Source organism: Cupressus sempervirens, chromosome 3 (assembly GCF_028749045.1).
Source record: "Cupressus sempervirens isolate cs-2001-9-10 chromosome 3, ASM2874904v1, whole genome shotgun sequence".
NCBI classification, from domain to species: Eukaryota; Viridiplantae; Streptophyta; class Pinopsida; order Cupressales; family Cupressaceae; genus Cupressus; species Cupressus sempervirens.
Genome location: NC_143120.1, coordinates 1,039,868,908 through 1,039,892,865, shown reverse-complemented (window position 1 = coordinate 1,039,892,865; position 23,958 = coordinate 1,039,868,908). Strand labels below are relative to the sequence as shown.

General features: G+C 34.6%; 1 pseudogene; it reads right to left on the bottom strand.

The window, feature by feature from the left end:
- Positions 1-485: 485 nt before the first annotated feature.
- On the bottom strand, positions 486-22,809 carry LOC149570281 (E3 ubiquitin-protein ligase RGLG1-like; annotated as a pseudogene).
- Positions 22,810-23,958: the final 1,149 nt, after the last annotated feature.

Here is a 23,958-nt window from a genome sequence, read left to right as displayed (position 1 = left end):
AGATCATCTAGAGTGGCTTCCCTCAGTAAGAACATTACTAGAGGACACTTCAAATTTTTAGGTTCCAAAAACTCTGGCATAACTAGTCCATTATTTTTCTAAGGCATCATGATTTGAAGTCCTCTATTAGGTTCAAGGTAATAAAATGTTACATAATCAGAATCATCTTCCCCTTCATCATTACTATCTTTGTGATCAAGTAATGCATCTACAAAAGGAAAATTTATGCTCCATTGATTTTTCCTAAATTGCTTTTTTTGTTGCTATATCCTAGTTTGAGTATTGATATTTATTCCTAGAAAACTCATTTTTAGATAAATCACTTCCCCTTCCCTTTTGTTTGTTGTCTACATTAGGGGAGAGAGTGACACCTTGAGCATGTCAAGTGTATCCTACTTCTATGGAATTTTTAGACACAATCTTTTTTGGAGTGTTTGAACCACATAAATTTCTGCTATCTGATGTAATGGTAAAGGATTTGTTCTTTACTTCTTTGCTTGTAATGTTATTGCCTTGTGTGCTCCATCATTAACATCTATACATACTTTTTCCATAATTAGTTCCACTTTCTCTATAGGTTGCAATAAAGATTCAATTTGATTTTTAGTTACATCATTTCCCAATATATTGTCAAAACTAAAGGAGGCCTTTTGTTGCAAACTCACAATTTCCAAGCTGGTAGCATCTTTTGATTTTGAATCTGTTGACAACTTTTTTGGTAATTTAGATTTTTCCTCCTCTTGTCCTCCATTAACTTCTGTACATGATTTTTCCATTGAAAATGGAAGTGAACTTTGATATGAAAAAGATTGTGCAACTTGCTCTTTTTTTATAGATTGTGATAAAGCTTCTTGTTGACTTACAACTGTATCAATTTCTAACATGGTAAAACTCAATGTGACCTTTTGAATCAAATTGTTGATTTGCATCAAACTAGCAACATTTAATTCTACATCTATTAAGAGATTTTCGGGTGCAATAGATTTTGTTTCTTGATATACTCCTTCATCAACATCTGCATTTTTCTTTTGATCTTGGGGCATCTTTGAGCTTATTTTTAGTTCCACGAGAAGGTTTCTCAAAACATCTGCCAAACCCCCCACTTCCTTCATGACAAGAGTAAAGGTAGGAAACTGTAGCATATACCTAAACAGGACAAGCTTTGTGTTTAAGAATCATAAAACATAAATAGCATAGTTACATGGATAAGAATAGAACAATTATTGTATTGATAAATATAATATTGTCAATGGGAATAAGCATGTTTTTACTACTTCCTTCATCATAACAAAAAGGTAGCAGCATCAACATATGTAACACTAAGCTCTGTCAAATTATTGCTTTCCTTTTGGCTAATTTTGCGTTCTTCAAATTGCAATACAAACTGAAACTAAATAATAATACACACCAAATTGACAATTTTGTTTCAATACTTTGTGAATAAAATGACCAAAGTATGCATGTAGCTCAAATACACTAACAAGGGAGGCCACACATTGTACAAGTTCAATATTAAATGTACAATATACAAATAAGGTAGTTATCCATATTCAAAAGACAAATTTTCTTTCCAATGAATCATACATAATATGATCATCATTAAAGAAATATCAAACTAATGAAAGGCCCTTTATCATCCAACTTGCAGTCTAGAAAATTAGAGTTCTTTGTGGGCATGAGTCATTGACACTCTAGAACAGAATGATAAGAGTGAGAGAAACTATAGCCTTGATGAATAGAGATAGTCACCACTTTCAATCAAAACACCACATAGAAATTACACTAATACATAGTCCTTTATCATCTAACTTGCAATCTAGCACAATAAATTCCATATCAAATGAGCCAACAATTAATCATTCACCTGTAATAACTGTAAAAAAAAAAAAACTATGTTAAGGAAGAGCACAGCTACTATATAAGTATGATTTGTGTAAAGAACAATGATAATAGCCAGTAGGAATTTTATAACACCAAGTGCACACTTAAGAGACAATAGTTGACCCTCACATAGCCATAACACACATTGTTGAAATTCATGATAGTAAGCTCATACTTACCTCATATGTGAGAAGTCATTTTCAACCTCATGGATGATCGATGTGAGACAAAGTAAATTCATTTTCAACCTCATGGATGATCGATGTGAACCAAAGTATATGGTTAAATAATAATATAGTAGCAATGCTCATTCTAGGACAGTTTGGAAGCAAAAAAGAAGACAACTCATTCTTTTGGAAAATGTAATCCCTCAAAACATTCACTGGGATACACTTACATCCTTCACAATTCAATATAAAGTGTCAATAGCAAATACATCATTATCAAAATCTATCATGACCGAAATACTTTGAACTCTATGGTAAGACAATACCAATAAATAATCATTCTCAAAAAGGTTATCTTCCACCAAATTTTGGGGGCTCGTTACTTCCATCATATAGGACCCCTCAACACCTAAGGGGTATTGTATCCTATGTAGTCTACTACTATTAGATATATTTGATGCACTAGTGGGCATTAGAGATCTTTCACAACATATCTAATAAAAAAATTATCATCATAACTTATACATCTATCTTTGGTTCCTTGAGTTTACACCTCTTTTCAGTTCCCTATATAATTGCTTGTCTACACTATTTTTCTCTTAGTACGGATGACTTGGCTCAAGGAAGTGAAGTCAATGCTCCATGTTATTGATATGTTTTATAGATTAGATTGTCAGTATACACCTGTAACTATCCCAAAAGCTCTAGATAAATAGCCTAGCCAAGAAACACAAAATATTTTCAACATAGACCAACCCAAATGCACTATCTCCAAAAGCACTATGAGATACAACTTCTCACATCAAAAGTGTTATTCCAAGACACTAATCAACTTCTTCACAAGGGGCATCACCTTGACTCCCTCAATCTCTCTTTAACCTTTATGCAATTAGAAGACTTCAAGGGATCATTTTAGTTCATAGATCCACCTTATCGTACATATATAAACACTTCTCAAACTCTGATAATGAGGTGATCAACATTTACATTGCCCATAACCCAAACTTGACAAGTTTGCACTTTCCTATTAGCATATAGGTTAATGTAACCATCTAGTAACCTTAACATATATTATCTTCCTTACCCCTACCATAATATGCACATTTAAAAATCTTTATGGATTTTCCCAAACTCCAACCATCTTGACACACTAAATATCTTTAATCAAATGAAATAAAAACAAGTTTTATACCTTGCTATCCTATCATGGCAATCTACTCCAAATCTGCAATTTCTTGTATCCAATTCAAAATAATTGTTTTTAGACTTAATAGAGATCTTTCACAAATCAATATACTCTTTTCACAACATTATATCCATATTTTAACCACCCATCTCTTCTATGTTGCTCCTGCTATCTTGCGGAAGGGTTGCTTGATGCAACTGTTGGATAAGCTAGCAATCTCTCCAATATTTGTTTTTAGCATCCAACCTTACAATCCTCTCATTTGTCTTCCTTAACCATTTCTCTAATTGAAACCATGCCTTTGTATATCTCCTCACACTCCATGTCATCCATGACTCTTCCCAAGGTATTTTCTACTATCTCATACTCTTGGGCTACAATCACATCCACTACATTGCTAACCTTTGGTATAGCAATCTGAACTTTTTGGTGACCCTCATCATCACTCCTAATTACCTTTACCATTGTTTACACAATTTTTCTTTGTTTCTCACTATCTTCCTTTTCCACTAACCCTTGAATATCTTTTAACTATAGATTTGATTTTAATGATATTTTTCTTTGTTTCTCACTATGATATTTTGCTAGAAGAAATTTGCATATCCAAGGAGGAGGAAAAATGAACGAGGAAATAAGAGGGGGGGAAGGCTCTCTTATACCAAACTTTTGCCTCTCCAAGTGGGCCGACCTACCTAGAGGGAAAACATAATTAAGTTAGTCCCTTAATCAATGGCCCAAATTTAAATGCAATGTTAAAATTACTTAGCCCTATAGTGAAATTAGCCAATTTAATTGCTAGATTGATCCAAATTTGTGAAATAGAAACAAGGTAAGCCTAAGAGACATCAAATTTTTTATCTAACAATGTTTTTGGTAATTAAATATCATTAAAATCAAATCTAGCAAGCCAAAATTAATTTTCAATTCCAAATTACCAATTTCCTTTAACATTTCTAAAATCCTCTAGGCAAAATTTCAACCAAATTAATGAGATTTTGCAATTTAATCCAATTTCAATTTTGCAATACAATTTCAAATTTTTAACAAAATAAATCCTTTTCCCAGTAGTCAAAATTTAAACTCCAATTTCAATTTCATTATCAAAAATTTATGTTTCACCAAAAAAATTAAGATTTTCCAAAACGACTAACAAATTCATTTTGAAAATGCTCAAGCTTAGACAATTATTTCAAATTTTCAAAAAAAATCTAAGTCCAAAATTTGCAAATTTATCCTCTCAGCTATTATTTTAACCATCGAAAAAATAATGTTGTTGAATTTTGTTTGGCCTAAGGACAAAATTACACGTTCCAAAAAATCAAGTTTCGCACCGGGTGAAAACAAACCAAATCCCTTCATGGCCTGAAGGCATCCCAGGTGTAAAATCACCAATTCAAAGACCTTTGGACAACTCCAAATTTGGCTAAGGCAACCAAAAAATTCCCAACATCCACAAAAATTGCCAAGGCTTGCCTGAAAAGGGGGCCACCAAATATTTTGGGGCAATGGTGTGAAAACCTCACAACAGGTTTGTAGGTCAATCTTCCTGAGTTGCTTGTACTATTGGACAAGAAGTATATTCCCCTCTTCTCTTAGCACTTACACACTGGGTATTTGTTTCCTTTCTAACAAATTTGTGTGAAATAAACATACCTCAATCAATATAGGTACCAAAAATTTTCTATCTAATAAATTACTTTTTTCAAAAAGGGAGATGATTGGACAAATTCTCATGTATCAAAATGTACAACAATGGATCCTATTTATTCTTTGCCAAACAATGTTACAATTATCACACTTGAGGTAATTGTATGTTGAAATCTCTTTTTCTATATGTCATATAAACCTTTCATTGCTTGATTTAGGACTTATTGCACTGCATTGTAAGTTGACTCCAAAATACTAGAATTTGAATTAATTTTTCATGCATAGGTATACAAAACTATCATATAATATTTATTATTCTCTTTGAGATTAACTATACAATCCATGCAGGATGCAAGGTATATTTGTTTACACTATTATAGTATGGGGGGTTGGCATTCTACAATATAGATCAAAGGTAAAGGATTCAACAAGTTCTCCAACTCCCAAGGAAATTATTATATAAAACATGTTATCTTGCACACCTTCTAGCCTTCTAGGCAATAACCTAACATGATAATTCTTCAACACAATAATTTGACTCTATATGACCTTACACAAGTTTAAAATGACATTTGCACCACTACACAACTTCTATCTCATTCTAAATCTTCAACAAGTAAGATTTTCTTTGTAGCCTACACTATACCTCTTATAGCCTTTTACAATATGCAACCTTAAAACTAAGTTTACATATCTGAACATCTTTTATTGAGTTTAAAATATCAAAAGATAGGAAAAATTATTTTTTTGTAACAACACTCTCCAAAATATGATTGTAACTTTATAAATTGGGCCTAATTTCACCTTCTAAGGCTGCCCACTTGACATGCAACATTGAACGATTTCTTGGTGATCAAAACAAGTTTGGTAACATTCAATACATTATCTAAGGAAACCCTAAAGCAAGTTTCATGACATTGCATGAAATAGACACAATTCTTGCATGCCATCAATGTGTGGCTGCTAGATCATTTGTGGGATAATAAGGAGGACCATTGAAGGAGCTTCTATGATTAGAACTAATGGGGAAGATGATACAATGAATATTATTAAGGTTGTAGAACATATTTCTACCCCCTATGAGCTTGTAAGGAAAACCAAATAGCTGGTAGGCTTCATTTTGTCAATGTTGCAGCAAGTGTAGCTACACCTATTGTTGTTACCATGATACTATATCTGGGTTATGACAGAGCTTCTGTGGGCTCTGGTATGTTCAAAAGTGATGATCCAACCCATAGGACTTGAAATATTGATCAGGTTGTGATTCATTATAATCACCACCACATACTAGTCGAGGTCAAAGTATAAGTAGAATATGGAGAACAACAAATTAGGGAGTTGGGTTAGGTGCCCAATAAATTATTTCAAGAGAACTCTTGCTATTTTCATTTGTTGTATTCCTTTACAAGTCAACAATTTTAGAATATCAGAAAGTGTTTCCAGTTGTTTGAGGTGGACAATACCTAAGGCAATACAAAAAATTCATTAATTAAAATTAGAGTCCTAAATAATTGAGTTGTTCTTATAAAGGTTAAGTCTTTATTCTTGGAAATGAATTGAGTTTTTAGAAGAAAGCCTCTAATATACTTATATGTTCATTACAAAGGTTCCATTTTAAGGATAAAAATTTGTTTGTTGGATGTAACTTGAGAAAATGGCATTGTTCATGTATAATTTTCTTGTTGGGCTAAGTATGTCAAATAATGCTTCTAATTGAAAAGCATTATTTCTAGAGATGTCATTGGCATTTTTTTCAAAAACATTCTTGATCTTCACTACCTGTCTAGATCATGTAAACAAATACAGAATTTTTAATGCAAGTATATGGCTTAGAGGAGCCTACACCACTCATTACAACATCATGGCAAGTCATTTACTAAAGTTTTAGATAAGTTCTAGATCATGATGCAACCATGATATCTATAATGACTATTACATTTTTGGATTATGAAAATGGCAGTTCTAGCCAACTATAACTAAAATTGTATTTGGCAATATAATCATTGTTTAGCAATATAATCACTATAGCATGTTAAATTGTATTTGGCAATATGATCACTTAAGAAAAATATTATGGGTTTTTGTAATTTTCTCCTCAAATTCTAGGAGGGTTTTAAAATTTTTTCCATCAAAAAAATATAATAGATATTCTTGTTGTAGGGTTTTTACCCTTTTTTCTCCAAAAAACAATGCTTTGCATTTTGTAAACATCAGGGTAAAGGTTTTGCAATTTTTTCCAAAAAAAATCATGATGTCCTACACTTTGTTTTGGGTTGCACCTAGAGTTGTTGGAGCAAACATCTGCAAACGTTTTGTGTGGTTTTCGACAAAATTGTATCTGGAGGGCTTGTCGATTTTCCACAAAAATTTTGTTTCAAGTTTTAGCAACTGATCTCAAGAGGATAGCTTTGCAACATCGGGTTGGATGGATTCTTGGTCATGAAAATTTTGTAGATCCAAGGAGGTCTCAGCAACATCATAATGTTTTGATGAGAAGAGGGCATCCTTCTTTGTATATATGACCAAAGGTCCAAAAGACATCATGTCTTGAGTAGGGCAGTTGGTAAAATGACCATTAAGGAAGGGTAATAAAGAAATTAATATTTTATTAATGGTCAATTAGGTATTTAGTTTATTAGATAGTTTCTACTTTCTCCATTAGTTGTTTTAGAAACTTTCTTCATCATTTCTCTTGGTAAGGAAACTACATCTCCATTTGTAATAACTCATTCATGAATTATAAAATATTGTAACATATCCAAGTGCAACATATTCCAATGCTAATGAATGCACAAAGGACAATTTGTAACATACAAGGCACTAAAGTTGAGCTATTGAACAAAAGTACATGATGCACAAAATTGCAAACAGATCATGGTTTATGCCGACTCAACAAATAATACAATGAAGATTGTCTCTAATAGTTTAATATTTTCTTAAACTGGTTAACAATATATTATTTCCATTTTAGAAAGATATTAGAAAGACAATTTGAAATATAAATGCAAAATAAGATATATAGCTACCCTAGTATCTGAAGATCTAGTGTGGCCTTGTATTGAGCTAGTATTTCCATTAGTGTTGCGAGTGCAAATTTAGTCTCCTTCCTAGAAACAAGAATGTTCTTGGACATGATTGCAATAAAGTTCACAAACTGTAGAAACATAAGTATGTTGGAAAGTTCAAATGGGAAGAGTACTTCTGAGGGTGGGAAGGGGGGGAATCAGAAGTAACTAGTTTTCATCCTTTTAAATCCTCATTAACACATAACTGAAAGTAAAGTACATGCATGTAAACACATAAGCAAACATGAAATGAAAGCATGCATCAACACATGACACAAGAGATTTGGTAATCCAGAAACCCTCTAAGAATAAGAAGGTAAAACTGGGGTGGGGATGACACCCACAAAAATTACTGCAGCAATATGTTCAACCACTTTTGATGGTCTGCCTTGTTAAAGGCCTGCCCTATTAAAGGCTTTACACTGTGTCAATAGTGACCTGGTTAGAGGATTTACAAACACTTTACATGAAGTGTTACCCTATTAAAGGATTTACAATAGGTTGTTAAACCCACCTAATACATAGAATTTTCAATCACCTTCTCCAAAGATTTTCCCACCTAGCTGTTAAGCTAACCTATCAATATAGGATTTCAACATCTAATACAATGGGAAGAAAGTATTAGAACATTTGAACTAATAGTATGCAATCTCTAATTATTGGATTCAAGCACTTGATCTACTCTCTTATCATCTTGATCCTCTAAGATCTGATATCTGATATTGTCTCTTGTCCCTTGTGCTATTCTGATCAACTGGATATGAAAATGATGCTTTGTTTCTCTGAGTCTTTCCTTCTTCACACTAAATTTTTGATATAATCTCCCCATACACTGTTCTTATTCACATACCTAATGGATTTTTTGACCTCCTTTTAAAGACTGTGAAGACTTAGGGTTAGGTATGGATCTATGATCCACATTGAATCTCAAATTCCTACTCATACCTTGTATTTTTCTCATTGGTTGCATGCCTTCTCCATTTTTTTGATTGGTTGCATGCAGATTGCATAGGGAATGTAAATGATTTGTCCTTATCCTTTTTTTCCTTTGAAATATCTTATGTCAGCACCAAAAATGGTTTACATCTTAGTTTGTGAAGGCACAAACTATTATGTTGATTCTGTGTTACTCGGCACATATTATATTACTGATGCTCAGCACATGAATGTTCCTGTATTGCTTGGCAAATGTTACATTTTTGGATTGCTTGGCACATGATACATTTCTAGATTTCTTGGCACATGTTACATTTTTGAATCACTCGGCACATACTACACTCTATCTTACTCGGCATCTACTACTTGCTCGGGACCTAAAGTCACTCGACACTTGTTAAGATTATGATTCGGCAACTACTGTAACTTACTCAGCATACATAGTGTACTTGGCATATATGGTGGAATTGGTTAAGTGTGTTGACACTCGAATGTCAAGACCATTCGAAGACCAACAATCTCCCCCTTTGACATGAGTGTCAAAAACAATTAACTATGCATTAATGAACTGATCTAATTGAGTACATTCTTTATTCTTGCTCGGCATACATGCAAAATTTCAAAAAAAAATTGTTCAAAATTTTGTGAGCAACAATATACCTTATGACTCCCCCTGAGTTGATTATGCCTAGTCCATTCTTGAAATTGAAATTCTATGTTGATGTGCCTAATTATCTATATCCTTTGTCCTATTCCTATTCCTTGTGCCTGTATACTATATTTGATCAATTTTCCACATGCTTGTCAAAATTTTGCATCTCCCCCTCACTTTGTCTTATTTCTTGTCTCCCCATTTTTTGGCTATCTACAAACTTTCCACTTATTCTAAAAATGAATGAAATAATGAAATCAAAATTATCAAAATTTAGTATTCTCCATCCTCCATATACCTATACATGTCTCCCCCTAATGTATATATCTCCCCCTTTTTGACACTGATGTCAAAGGGTTCTAAGGAGTAATACCATACTTAGCCAAAAATGTACTATTTACCTCCAAGAGTATCTTCAGAGCTGCATCCCAATTTTCTAATGCAATTTCCAATGACTTGTGCTAGATGGCAGTCTCTACATCAAGGTGTACAAGTCCATCTAGGGTAGAAAGATTTGGATCTTTCTTTAGGACTATTTCTACGTATGCTTGCTCCTTGTGGAGGACCTCTAAATGTGGGGTTATGGAGGATTGGATTTGCATCAATTTTTCCTTTATGTTTACCTCTTGTGCTATTAATATAGCTAATTCCTTTTGTGTGTGAAGCGTCTGTGCAAGATGCTTCTCACTCTAAGTTGGATTTTTTGGGAGTTGCATGCTAGAAATCTTGAGATTTCTTTCCAAGCTCATTATTATTTGGCTAGTCTCTTGTGTGAAGTTAGAAAAATCACACAGTTTGTTGTATAATGAGAAAGTGTTCCCAAGTACAATTTTCACTCTTTCTAGTTTCTTAACAAATTCAACTTGTGCTAATGCTATATCATTTGATATTTTCTCATTTACTTTTCCCTAGAATTTTCTTTTTGACCATTCCATTAATTTTACATTTGTATCATGGTCTTCATTAGTCACCTGGTCAACTATATATGATAGTTGTTCTATTATAGGCCTTGTTTCATTTGGTGATTTCAAGCTAAAGGCATCCATGAAGATGTCCTTTATCTCATTCAATGCTTGCCTATACTTGTATTCTCTTCTCAATACTTCTTGTCTCTTTCTCCTATCCAGTGCACCTTGAATTTCATTTATCTTTTCTATGGTGGGGGTGTTGGATTCATAGGAGGGAATGATGATCTCTTCATTAAGTTCAGGATCTCCATATTGAAGTATCCTGGCTACCTTTCTGGAGCTCGAGCTTGGTGTTTGAACTTGTATTGATATCATATCAGTGCTCAGCTTCTGAAGAGTCTGAGTGGGAGTACCGATTTTTGGTAATTCAACCAATGTCTATATTGTAGCTTGCTCCTCATCTCTTGTTTCTTCCTTATTTTCTTTTGATTTCCCTTTATCACTGACAATTGTTGGGGGTGAACCTATTGACTATTCTTGTTTTCTTGTATCTTCCCCTGTTGTTGCACTTGGCATCTGAAGTGCATCACTTACTACTTTTGGTGGAGATGGTGGTGGAATTAGTAGGATTTTAGTAGCATCAAAGGTTGAAGGTGGTTCTTGTGTTTGCACCTTGACTTCTTTTGGATTTGCTACTGCCTTGTTTAACTCATCAACACTGGGTTTGTACATAGGTAAGCTTGTTGTGTAGATTGATCAAGGATCTTTGAGAGATCCTTTACAGTTAAAGGATTGATGTTTTGACATGAAGTGTCAATAACATCCTTTATTTTTATGATCTTTGCAGGTGTGATAGTGGCATGAGGAGGGCTAGGAGGTGGCATTTGTGTGTCTTGCACACTTTGTTCTTCCTATTCATCTAATGCCTCTTCTTCTCCTTTAGCTATATTCTCTTCTTCTTCCTGCTTATTTACTTCCTCTTCTACTCTTCCTTCCTCACCTTTCTTCTTCTCTTCATCTTTCTTCTTCTCTTCATCTTTCTTCTCCTCTTCATTTTTCTTCTCCTCTTCACTTTTCTTCTCCTCCACTTTCTTTGTTATCTCTTTTGCTTCTTTTCTCTTTGAGTTGACCTTTGCCTTATATTCCTCATCAAATACATCATCAATTTTCTTGTATATTAACCTCCACAATTTTGTGGATTTATTTACAACATCCTCTATCTTATTTTGGAGAATGCAAAATGCTCTATATTTAGGAGAAAAATTGCTACTATGCCTTTTATTTTCCTTAGCTATTTGACGTTTAGTCAAGTCTAGTAGCACTCTAGCTAGGGTTGATTCTCTTATCTCCTTTTCCATTTGTAAACAAAAGTGCCACTTATCTTCAACTATCTTATATAGCTCCTTGGTCATTGTACTATCTAACTCTAGAGGTGTGTGTTTGTATTCAACCATCATTGCATACACTGATTCCTCTACTTTATTTTGCTTTTCTTTATTGAGCTTATTAAAGTCTATAGTCTTTAAACCATTCAAGTTTTCTTTTCTAATATTTACACGTAATTTGTCAATGGCAGACTTGGAGGGATGACTTACCACTCTAAACTGGCTGATGTCATCTGACTCTGTTCTTTCTGTCATGCCCAAAAATACATCGGGCATAAAAAACACCCGTAATTTTTTTTTAAAAGTTAATAATACTTAAATCCACTACGTTGATAAGTTAACATAGTTAATGCATATATATATATATATATATATATATATATATATATATATATTGCAAGACAATGACGGGTATTCCTATCAATGACTTGATTCTCCATTAAGGTTTATAATCAATGGGTAGAAAAAGATCATTAAATTTGAACATTCGTTATTAGAATGATTTTGACATTTGCTTTATTTCACTTTCTTCATCTGAGTCTGGCTATGCAACATATTTCCTTCTCTTCCTTGGTTCTTCACTAGTCTACTTTGTGGCTTTCTTCTTCTCTTTGGCTTCATCTTTTGCCTTTTGAGTTGCAACCCTAGTGGTAGCCCTTGTAGTAGGCTTCCTTGTTTTGACTGCAATGGGCTTTGTCCCCTTCTTTGCCTTGGGCTGGGATGTAGGCTGAGTTTTGGCTTTCCTTTTGGTGGCTTTAGCTTTAGTGGGTGCTTCCTCGACTTCTTTTTCCTCAACACCTTCTTCTCTGTCCTCTCCTAGGCCCTATGTCAGCTCTTTTGGCTCTTGCCCTTGCTCACCTTCCTCCTCATTGTCTCCTTCTACTTCTTCCACTTCTTCACCAACTTCTCCTTCAATGTTTGCCCCAAATGTCTTCTTTAATTTTCTTACCATTTTATCCTTCTTCTTGATGACAGAGGCTATTTCCAGTTTAATCTCAACTTTGGACTCAACAACATCATAATTCCCAAAGTGAGGAGCATTCTTGTCTATCTCTTCAGCAAGTAAAGTAGTGATTGTAGTTGAAGCTTGGTCTACATCAAGCTCATATCCAAGTGGCCTAAGCCATCTTACTCTAGGTACCATGGCTTGGATATAGGTGTAATCTATGTCAACCAAGAAACAAATCTCATTTACATGCTACTCAACCAATGATACTGGTATCCTTATCCTTTGTTTCATGGAATTCCTGAAGTCCTCAAAGTAACTTGTCATCTAAGCATCAAAATTGTCTTTCATTTGCTTAATAAACTCATTGACTTGTGTGACAATTGTCTTGTTAGGATCCCAATTTACCTTTCCAACTGATGGAAATTCTTTCATGACATAGAAAAATATGCAAACCAATACTGATCCAAATTTGCACTAAGCTCCTTTAGATTTCCTTATGGCTCCCAAATTTTCATTGATTTGTTGTAGCATGAGCTCTACTAAATCATAAGTGTGGTCCTTCTTCACAAGTTTGTATGCAACATCTACTGTTATACATGGCACGCTGTTCAATCTGCTTGATTGATAGAATTTGTGAGATATGACTCTGACAATGAAATCAAGTAGGGGTTTAGTGATGGTATCAATGGTCATTCCCCTATTGTTCCATTTGGCACCAGTGTTTTTCTCTATGGCCTCCTTTTTATCACTTCTTAAGGTCTTAGGCCGATCTAGGGTTGGGAATCCAGTAACCCTATGAACAATTTTCTTTGTGATCTTCACTAGCCTTGTTTCTAACCAAAATGATCCATCATGAATTCAGCTCAACACTATACAAATCCATTCAATCTTAAATACAATGGGGAAAACTAGGGCTTTAGTTAAACCCTTCTTCTCAACAACTTGGAACTCGTCCTTCAATATTCCATTGTCACACAACTTATCAAAGGCATTGAAAATTTCTAGGTCGCCTATGGCTCCAATCTTACACTTATAACATTTCCTGACGTCTTGGACTATTACTACTTTGTCTGGAATGACTGACAAAGCACCAACTACATCATTTTTATATGCAACCTTGGGAATGGGTTTGAATTTTGGTTGCTTAACCTCATTACTGACAAGTTGGATTTCATGACTATCCTTTCCCTTTGTGGTTTTAGACCCAGATGCCATTTTGACCGAACTAGGGTTTAATATTAAGTAAACTTTCAAATACTGCATAGCTCGACACTTGATGGAATACCTTTGAATCAAAGAGTTCAAATTGAATTTCTATTGAGATCAGTGCAAATCGCTGCTAAATCATTGTTTGATCGCCTCTTCACTCTTCTCGCTTTTGCTCTATGTTCAAATGGCTTGAAAATGAGTGATTTTCAACTTTATTAGGCTCAAAACCTAACATTTATTATATAGTCCTTACAATTGTACACTCGACATCCACTATTTTTTGTTTACTTGACAGCCACTATCATATCTCATTCAGCATCAACTGGACTTTCCAGCTCGACATATATTGGAGTTTCACTCGGCATCTTCTACAAAATTTTCAATTTTTAACTTGACATCTTTTCTCACACAAATTCCTTCTTGGCAATACTTCTTTGTTCATTTGGGCTGATGTATGATACATCTCTATATATATCAGCCCCATGTACCTGTCTTGTGCCTAATTGGATAAAGTAAGATCACTTGACCTCTTAGGTGAAGTGATCTCTCCATTGGATGTACTTGATCCATCTCTCCTTTGCCATGTCTTTTTCATTTCTGCCCTGATGTGTTCCACATCAACTTTTTCTTTACCCTTGTTGACTTCTGACTTGGGTTCCTTGGCCTTTGTTGGGAAATTCCTGCTAATATGACCTATCTTCAAGCAACTAAAACATATGGTTTGGCTTAACCACCTACTGTAATGTCCCTTGAGATGTGTTCTTATGCAATTTTAAGGAACATGACCATATTCCTGATAATAGTGACAACTTTGCCTGGCATTGTAATCCCAATTGTAGTGGTTTGCATAGTTTTTTCTTCTTGCAGGCTAATTAGGTGTCCACATAGGCTTTAATCTACACTCAAAAGCTCTATGTCCATATTTTTTGCAGTTGCAGCAGTGACCATCAAATCTTGGTGTCCTCATGGTCTTGGTTTTGCAGTCTTGTGTTGAAAGTCCTTGCATGTTACACTTGTGACAATAATCTTTGTTTTTGGATGTGTCCTATTGATTGGTCTTTCTACTCCTACAAACATTAGTAGTGTGCCCCCTTTTATTACAAAAATGACAAGTGGGTTTATAGTTCTTACCTTTGTCACTCCTTTGCTCGGCACTCTTTGATGTTTCACCTTCTTCAGTACTGGTGAATCCTAGTCCTGAAGTGTCATTGCTTGATCTTGGTGTTTTCAACAACTACTCAAAGTGCTTAATGGCTTCACTTGACTTGTTGAAGCTTTCTGCTATCTCTTTTTCACTTTTCAACTCATTCTGCAATTGTTCATTCTGCATCTTCAAGGTGGAGATCTCAATGTCCTTCATATTTAACTCATGATGAACATTCATCATCTAACTAAGTGTATCCAGTTGCAGGTTGGAGATCTTTTTGAGTTTTGTGGACTTCTCCTCAAGTCTGTTTGTAAGGTTTCTTTTGTCATCCTCAAGCATGGCTTTGTCTTCAATAGCTCTTTTCTTTTGTTCAATTACTTCACAAAGCATTATGGCTTGTGATTCTTGTTCAAGCTTGAGTAATCTGATTTCTTCAGCTTGTGCTCTATTTTTCTCCATCAATTCTGCTACTGCTACATCAAACTCCTTGGAATCTCCATTGGAAAAAACTTGTGTGGTGTCAATCTCCTTGTAGTGTATGTCATTTTTAGCTATGGCTATCTCCTTTCTTCTTTTCAAAGATTATCTCAGTTCCTTGCTGGCTTCCTCCACTCTATGTAGAGCTAGGTACACATCAATCACTTGATTGTCAATAATCTTCCCAAGTTTGAAGACTTCCATCTTTTGATCTTTTTCTCCAAGTTGTTAGGCTTCTCCTTATGAGAACCTGCTACTCTAATACCAATTACTGGAATGTTCAAATGGGAAGAGTACTTTTGGCGGGGGGGTTGAATTAGAAGTAACTAGTTTTTATCCTTTTAAATCCTCATTAACACATAACTGAAAATAAAGTACATGTATGTAAACATATAAGCAAACATGAAATGAAAGCATGCATCAACACATGGCATAAGAGATTTGGTAACCCTGAATCCCTCTAGGAATAAGAAGGTAAAACTGGGGTGGGGATAACACCCACAAAAATTACTACAGCAATATGTTTAACCACTTCTGATGGTCTACTCTGTTAAAGGCTTTACATTGTGTCAATAGTGACCTGATTAGAGGATTTACAAACACTTTACATGAAGTGTTACCCTGTTAAAGAATTTACAATAGGTTGTTAAACCCACCTAATACATAGAATTTTCAATCACCTTCTCCAAAGGTTTTCCCACCTATCTGTTAAGCTAACCTATCAATATAGGATTTCAACATCTAATACAATGGTAAGAAAGTATTAGAACATTTGACTTGATAGTATGCAATCTCTAATTGCTGGATTCAAGCACTTGATCTGCTCTCTTCTGATCTTGATCCTATAAGATCTGATATCTAATCTTGTCCCTTGTCCCTTGTGCTGTTATGATCAAATGGATATGAAAATGTTGCTCTATTTCTCTAAGTCTTTCCTTCTTCACACTAAATTTTGTTATAATCTCCCCATATGCTATTTTTATTCACATACCTAATGGAGTTTTTGACCTCCTTTTAAATATTGTGAAGACTTAGGGTTAGGTATGGATCTACGATCCACATTGAATCTCAAATTCTCGCTCATACCTTGTATTTTTCTCATTGGTTGCATGCCTTCTCCATTTTTCTGATTCACTACATGTAGGTTGCATAGGGAATGTAAGTGATTCATCCTTATCCTTTTTCTCCTTCAAAATCTCTCTATGTCAGCTCCAAAAATGGTTTACATCTTAATTTGTGAAGGCACAAGTATTGTGTTGATTCTGTGTTACTTGACACATATTATATTACTGATGCTCGACACATGTTACATTTTTGAATCACTTAGCACATACTACGCTCTATCTTATTCGGCATCTACTACTTGCTTGGCAACTGAAGTCACTCGGCGCCTATTATGATTCTGATTCAGCAACTACTGTAACTTACTTGGCATACATAGTGTACTCGACGTATATGGTGGAATTGGTTAAGTGTGTTGACACTCAAATGTCAAGACCATTCTAAGACCAACAAAGTAAAACCTTTAACATAAGAATAGACTTCTAAAAATATATGCTCACAATGTCAACTATATCTATTTTTATTTTAAAAACCAATAAAATTGATAAATTGCCTGGAAGTTGTCAAAAGATCAAGCTGGTATGTTATCATCAAACTTTTGCATCATGTCCCAAGGTCCATCACCAACACCAACCAAGAAAATTGAGAGTGGATATTCACTACATGAGTCATAAAAATTCTTGCATTACAGCTACAAGTTTATAGAATAGTGTTGATGTCAATTTTTGTACCACTACATAACATATTAGCAATTGAATACTTGATATGGAGTATCAAACACACAATTTCTCTCTTGAAAAGTTAATACTCATGAAGGCATGAAAATAACTCCAGTGTTCCTTACACTTGTGGAAACTAACTCAGTTATCAATGTGATTTGTTGGTAATCACGTAGGTAGCCTTACTCTATTTCATCGAGGACAACTTGGACTTTTGGTGGGATGGTGATGATGGTTTTGCATGAGTTCCAAATGATGTTGATGAAGATGATGGAGATGGTGATGATGATGGAGGGTGAGTGTGAGATGATGTTGATGATGGTGATGTTCTAATGACTTTTACCTTCCTAACTTTCTTAGAATGGAATCCAATTAATCAACTACTTGCTATTCTACTCCTACTCCTATGAATGGAAAGATTAGCAAATGGATGGGGATCGAATCTAATGAAAGCTTACTAGTGGCTCAACCTCCATAAATGCAATGATTCAAAGGAAAAGAACTAGTTTACCACACAAGGCTTCCCAACAAGTTGCTAGGATGCTAGTGGCCTAGTTATAGATCCCTATCAAATATCCACTAATGCTACCATGCAACTATCCATTTGCTTCTACTCTGACAACATGGAATGAAATCTTACTTTAATTTGAGAGATGAGAAGAACTATGCAATACACCAAAATGATCATGTATATCCACCATGCAAGCCACAACAATGAATAAAGAACAATTTTGATAGTATTTTGGAAACAATTCTCCCACATAACTCTCTCACAAATGAGAGCAAAATGGCCTTATATAGAGGCTCCAAATTACAATGAATGGCTGAGATTAAGAGGCAAAATCTAGGGCCAAGATTATATCTTACAAACCCTAATTAGGGTTACCATTATTCAACCAATTACATGAGGGCACCAACTTTGTGGGCCAATGAGAAAATTACCATAAATTGTCAACCAATGAGAACATAGGACACTTGGCATGATTTGATTGCATGCACATGAAAATGCCACCTCATCAAACTTATCTTATAAATTTATTCAATCCTCAAGATAAGGTAAAGCCTTGGATACTTGAGCTTGTCCTTAGAAACTTTCTCATCACCACTCGAACTTGCTTGTACTTGATGTCCTAACCCTGAAAGGATGAGGTCTTCATGCACTCAGGGTAATCTTGCCTTGGCCTCGATGGCTTTCCTAGATGTGAACTTCTTTGCAACTTGAGAGCCTTGCTCTTGGCCACTACCTTGAAATCAAACTTAACCTCCCCCATTATCCTTGCCTCTCTAGTCCATTCGAATCCAACCAAGCTAGCTTGCATGAATAGCCAAGCCTTGCTTAGCCTCAAATATTTTCAAATCTCTTACACTAATCCATTGTTTCTTGAAATTTTGGGGCTTCTTGAATCTCAATCTTCAATCAAATTCTCTCTTCACCCAATTTCATTCTTCACCAAAGCTCGCACTTCAACCTTTTCCAGCTTGCAATCAAATAGAAGGGCTAGGACCCCATGAGGAATTGCTTCTAGTTTTGCGCTGCCTTAAGTTGTAATTCTAGATTTTCACTTATAATTCTAGCCCAATCAAATTTTCCCTTTCCATTTACAATTTCATCAATAAAGTAATACATCCAATTCTCAAATTGCATACCTTGGGAGATGCCCATGACCCAGTTGAGCAGCATAATGAGGTCGCCATACTCTGATTTGAAGTCTGATCGGGTGGACCTTAACACCTTGGGGACTCCCTTCTTGTCTTCATGTACCCAATTCTATTTTAGGAGAGTGAAGTAGGCATCTTGATTATCCTAGTGGAATTTGGTAGCCTGATCCATCATTTGTGTCTCAACTGTATCATGTTTATAGTGCCACTATTGGTGTCATAGACTTGCTTCAATTTCAAGAAGGAGGTGGTCTTTCACATCATGTCTTCCTTGTCTTTTTTGGTATACGTTCCTCTTAGGTTCTTGCTTGCACTAACATCTACCATCTTAAACACTTATTTCTACCCCTTCATTTTGAGTGATATGGACTACCCTTATCGATATCCAACTTTCTTTCTATCGATGGATTTTAACTTATTTTTGCCTTGTCAAGTCCTATCACTACACTTATCAATCTCCAATCTTCAACCTAGGGGTGGAACTGCCACTTATTTTTGCCTCTTCATGCCTTAGGATGGACTACACTTATGACTTCCTCTCCAATACCTAGGGTCATCTAGCTTATTTTTGCCTCTCCAAGTGACCTATCATGAAAACTACACTTATATCTCCCAACTCCAATCTATCAATGGGATGATGAAGTGGTGGATGAAAAGTACAAGCAAGAGAAGAGGAACGAAACCAAGCAAGAACAAGAGAGAGACAACCTTGCCCTTAGAGCGACCTCCAAACACGGAATGAAGTTTTCCCTTCTACCAACAAAGAACAACTTTGGAAATTTGTCCGACATGTGAAAATTTAGTCCTCCAAGCAAGAATGTGAAGTCATGGCAAGTGAAATAAGACCTTGGAATTGTGTCCACCTTATGCAAATACTGAAAATGCTTATTAAAACTCCTTGTCTAGGGCACCAAAATGTGTGAAAATCTACCCTTATGTTGTCCAAATTAGGCTTGATCAGATTCTGAAAATTTTCATTGAAATACTTGATCTAGGGCACAAAACAATATCCTCAAATCTGCCCTTAATATCCTTAAAAAAAAAGTTGCCAATAGTAGAAGATGTCAATGAAAATTGCTAGAGTTTGATTATGGCCTAGCTAGGGCATGAAGTGCTACAATAAAACTTGTCAAATTAGGCCCTCAAATTTTTCATAAATGATATAAATCAAACCTCCAAAACACTATCCAAATTCTGTCCAAAATGCCCTAGAAGTTGCTGCCAATAAAACCATAACATGCACATGCCAATTGCCCAAAATGAAGGTGCTCAAATGTGATGGATTTTGTTGCCAATTGAAGATTGGAATTGATGCCAAAGGATTAGATCTGGAAATGAATCAAATGCTGCCCAAAATAGTCTACAATGGAAATGCCAAAACCCTAGATGCTTGTCCAAAATCACCAAAATGGGGAGCTGAAGAAGTAGTGCCAAATTGTCCTTTCTATTGCCAAAAATTGATGCTAACACATGCCTCAAAACCTTAGCTCCTTGCTCATGAACAGATCTAAAATACCCTTTCAAATGCCACAACAAACCCTAATTTGCATGAAAAAATCACCACCTCCATAGAAGGCTAATAAAAAAATTGCAAGTATGGATGCCAAGAAAGTTGCCTTGAAACCCTAGTTTGCAAAATTGTCAATGTTGAAGTGCTGCTCCAAGAAATAATTCGACAAAGACAAGAGGAAATCTACCCTTGCAAAATCACCAAGCAAGAAATCTGCTCCAAAATTGCCAATTAGAAGGTTGCTCCAAAAAATTGCCAAGCAAGGAAAGGAAGGCTTGTGGAATGATAAATGAAAGAGGGGGGAGCCTTCTTATATCACACTCCACACATTCTTCCTGGCTGGCCAACTAGCCCTAGGAGAGAAAGAAAATTGAATTAGTGCCTTTAATCATGGGCTAGACAAAATGGCAAGCTAAAAATTAATTTTGCCTTAATGAAATTTGCATTTTTAATTGCTGGTTAAGACCAAAATTGCAAAAATAAAATTAATAAAGCCTTGGAGATGTTGAACATTCTCATTTAATGACGTTTTAGTAATTAAAATATCATTAAAATCAGATTTAGCAAGCCAAAATTGATTTTTTCAATTTTAATTAACCAATCTCTCTAAATATTTTAAAATATTCAAGGCAAATTTAACATATTTAATGCCATTTTTTGCAATTTAATCCAAAATCAATTTTGCAATGCAATTTTAATTTTTTTAACAAAAATAAATTGTTTCTCTAGAATCCAAATCGATTTTCCCAATTCAATTTCACCATTACAAAATTAATTTTCACCAAAAAAATTAAATTTTTTTGAAACAATTAAATCTAAAAAATTTCAAAGTCCAAAATTTTGTAAATTTTATCCCACCAAATATTGTTCTAATCGTCGAGAAAATGTTGCTTTTGAAATTTGTTTGGCCTAAGGATAAAATTACCAGTTCTGAAAAATCAAGTTAAAATCAGGTGAAAACAAATCTAACCATTTCTCCCTTCGGGCTCGAAGGCGTCCAAGATGTAAAATTTTCCAAAACTTCCAAAAAATTATTACCAAGGCGATTGGAAAAAAAGGGGTCCCTAGAATTTTTGAGGGTGATGGTGTGAAAACCTCACAACAAGTAGTTATTAGCATTGAAAATAAGACAAAATTATGTACATGGGATTACCTTGCTTGCACTATTGCATTGACTGTATTCTGTTCTTGTGCGCTCAACATACTATTTTCGGTGTCAACACTTCTTGTTACCTATAAATATTTAACTTGCCTTAGATCAATTGATAGGCAAAATACATACAAGCAAAATATGAGAAAAACACCATCAATATGCCCACACAAAAACAAGGAAGACTTATAGAAAGATTAAAAAAATTGGGAAATCAATTATCAATATAAAGAGAGTCTGAGGATGGGTACAAGCATAAACAATAAGGACAATGTGTGCAGTGTAAGTGTACGTTACATATAATTCAAGAATTCTAGTGAGTACATGCTTTTTATCCAACAAGATGAAAGAAGTTTCATTTTGGTAAATTAACAATACATTTGAAAATAAACATAAATAAATGATATACAACCTATCCATCTGCAATTATCAAAAGAACATGGTATTGCCCCCCACTTTGCTCCACAATATGGATCCCTACTTTGATGATTGGTGCAAAAGATGTTGGCCCTAATAGAAAAAGAAAAATATGAAATACATTGGTAAATGGAATAACTATATTCAATACCTACTCATATATGAACAATATAAATATGAACTCAGTCAATCATTCTAGAAAGACTTACTTTTTGAGCACAAGACTTCAATACACAAGCCATTCTATATTTACATTTTATCATAAACATCAAAGCTTAATCAAATACAAATCCTTACTAACAGCAAGTCACAGTTGGGGACTATTTCCCTAAATCGTCAAGGTGCTTCTTCAAATTCATTGCATAAATCACCATCTAGATAGAAATTGAACACCTATTGGTCATGAGTTGAAGTTGTATGATGCAACAAGAATGTATTATTAGTGACAGGCATTTCACTTTGTCTGTTGTGAACTTTGTAAAGTGTCATATGAACACGAATTGGCAAGCTCATATGAAAAAAAGTTTGAAACTTACAATCCCCAAAACCAAAATATGGGATTAAGTTGTCCTCGTCAAAAGTAGACCAGGTCCATCCAATAATTGAAATTGCTTGTTCATAAGGATTCAGATTACTCCAAGATGGTGTAAACTTCTCTGATTAAAAGATTTTGCACCAAACATACATAACAATGTTTTTATTTCTATTGAAACAAAGAGAAGAAAGCTTGCAAAGTTGCCAACTGAAACCAAGGAAAAGCAGAAAAGCTATACAACTTCACATGAAACATTTCTAAAACCAATGGAAAAATTAAATCATTGACAGGGCATATTTGAGTTGGACGATTCGAGGCTAGCTTGTGCAAGAGCCTTAATCACCTACAATAAATATAGAAGCATTCCAGAGTCATATTTTTCTGCAACAAGGTTTTACATAATCATTTTTCAAGATAGTAAATTTTTTTTCGCATAACAACCTTTTAAATTGCAAAATGTTGCAACGTTGCAAATAAAACACCAAGTTGCTATAGATATAGATACAAGTATCATAAAAAAATAAATAAATAAATACTTAACATATAACAATTTCATTCCAAAAATCATAAGCTTTGAGTCTCACAAACCCACCACTTTTGAGAGCTTTTAAATTCAGTTCATTTAAATTTTATTAGTCTGAAATGTTAAGCATGGATTATAATCTAGTGTAAAATCCAAAAAGTATTAATGGCGACCAGCATCATGAGACAATCTATGTATCCTTTCAATTAAATGATATATTGGTCTCAAATCTCAGTGCTCGCCGCCATCACCGCTAATAAAACTAAGGGCCTATTTGGTTGCAAGCGTAGGAATTGAGAATTAGAATAGAAAATTTGAATGAGAATGGAGAATGAAGAATAGGAATGGAAAAATGCAATCCAATCTTGTTTATCCTTTGTTTGGTTATGCAAGCTTAAATTGAAATAGGGCTAACTTGCAATCGGCGCCATTTGAAAATATTTTTGAAGATGCAATCGATGCCATTGGAAAATCGTTGAAATATTTGAAAATATTGAAAACAAAGTTCCAGCGCTCACTCCAGGTCAAAGCGGATTTGAAAATTTAATCAAATTTGAGAAAGCTAAAATGAATGCAAAAATAGCAATTTCAATTACAGGTATTTTTTGGAATGGACAAGAGCTCATTTTGGAGCTAAAATGAGAATATGTATTCCTATTCTACGCACCAAAAAAAGAATACAAATCATATTCTAATTTCCTATTCCTATTTCGGTTGTATTCCAGCAACCAAACGGGCCCTAAATGACATAAGTCCTACCTCTAACCAACATAC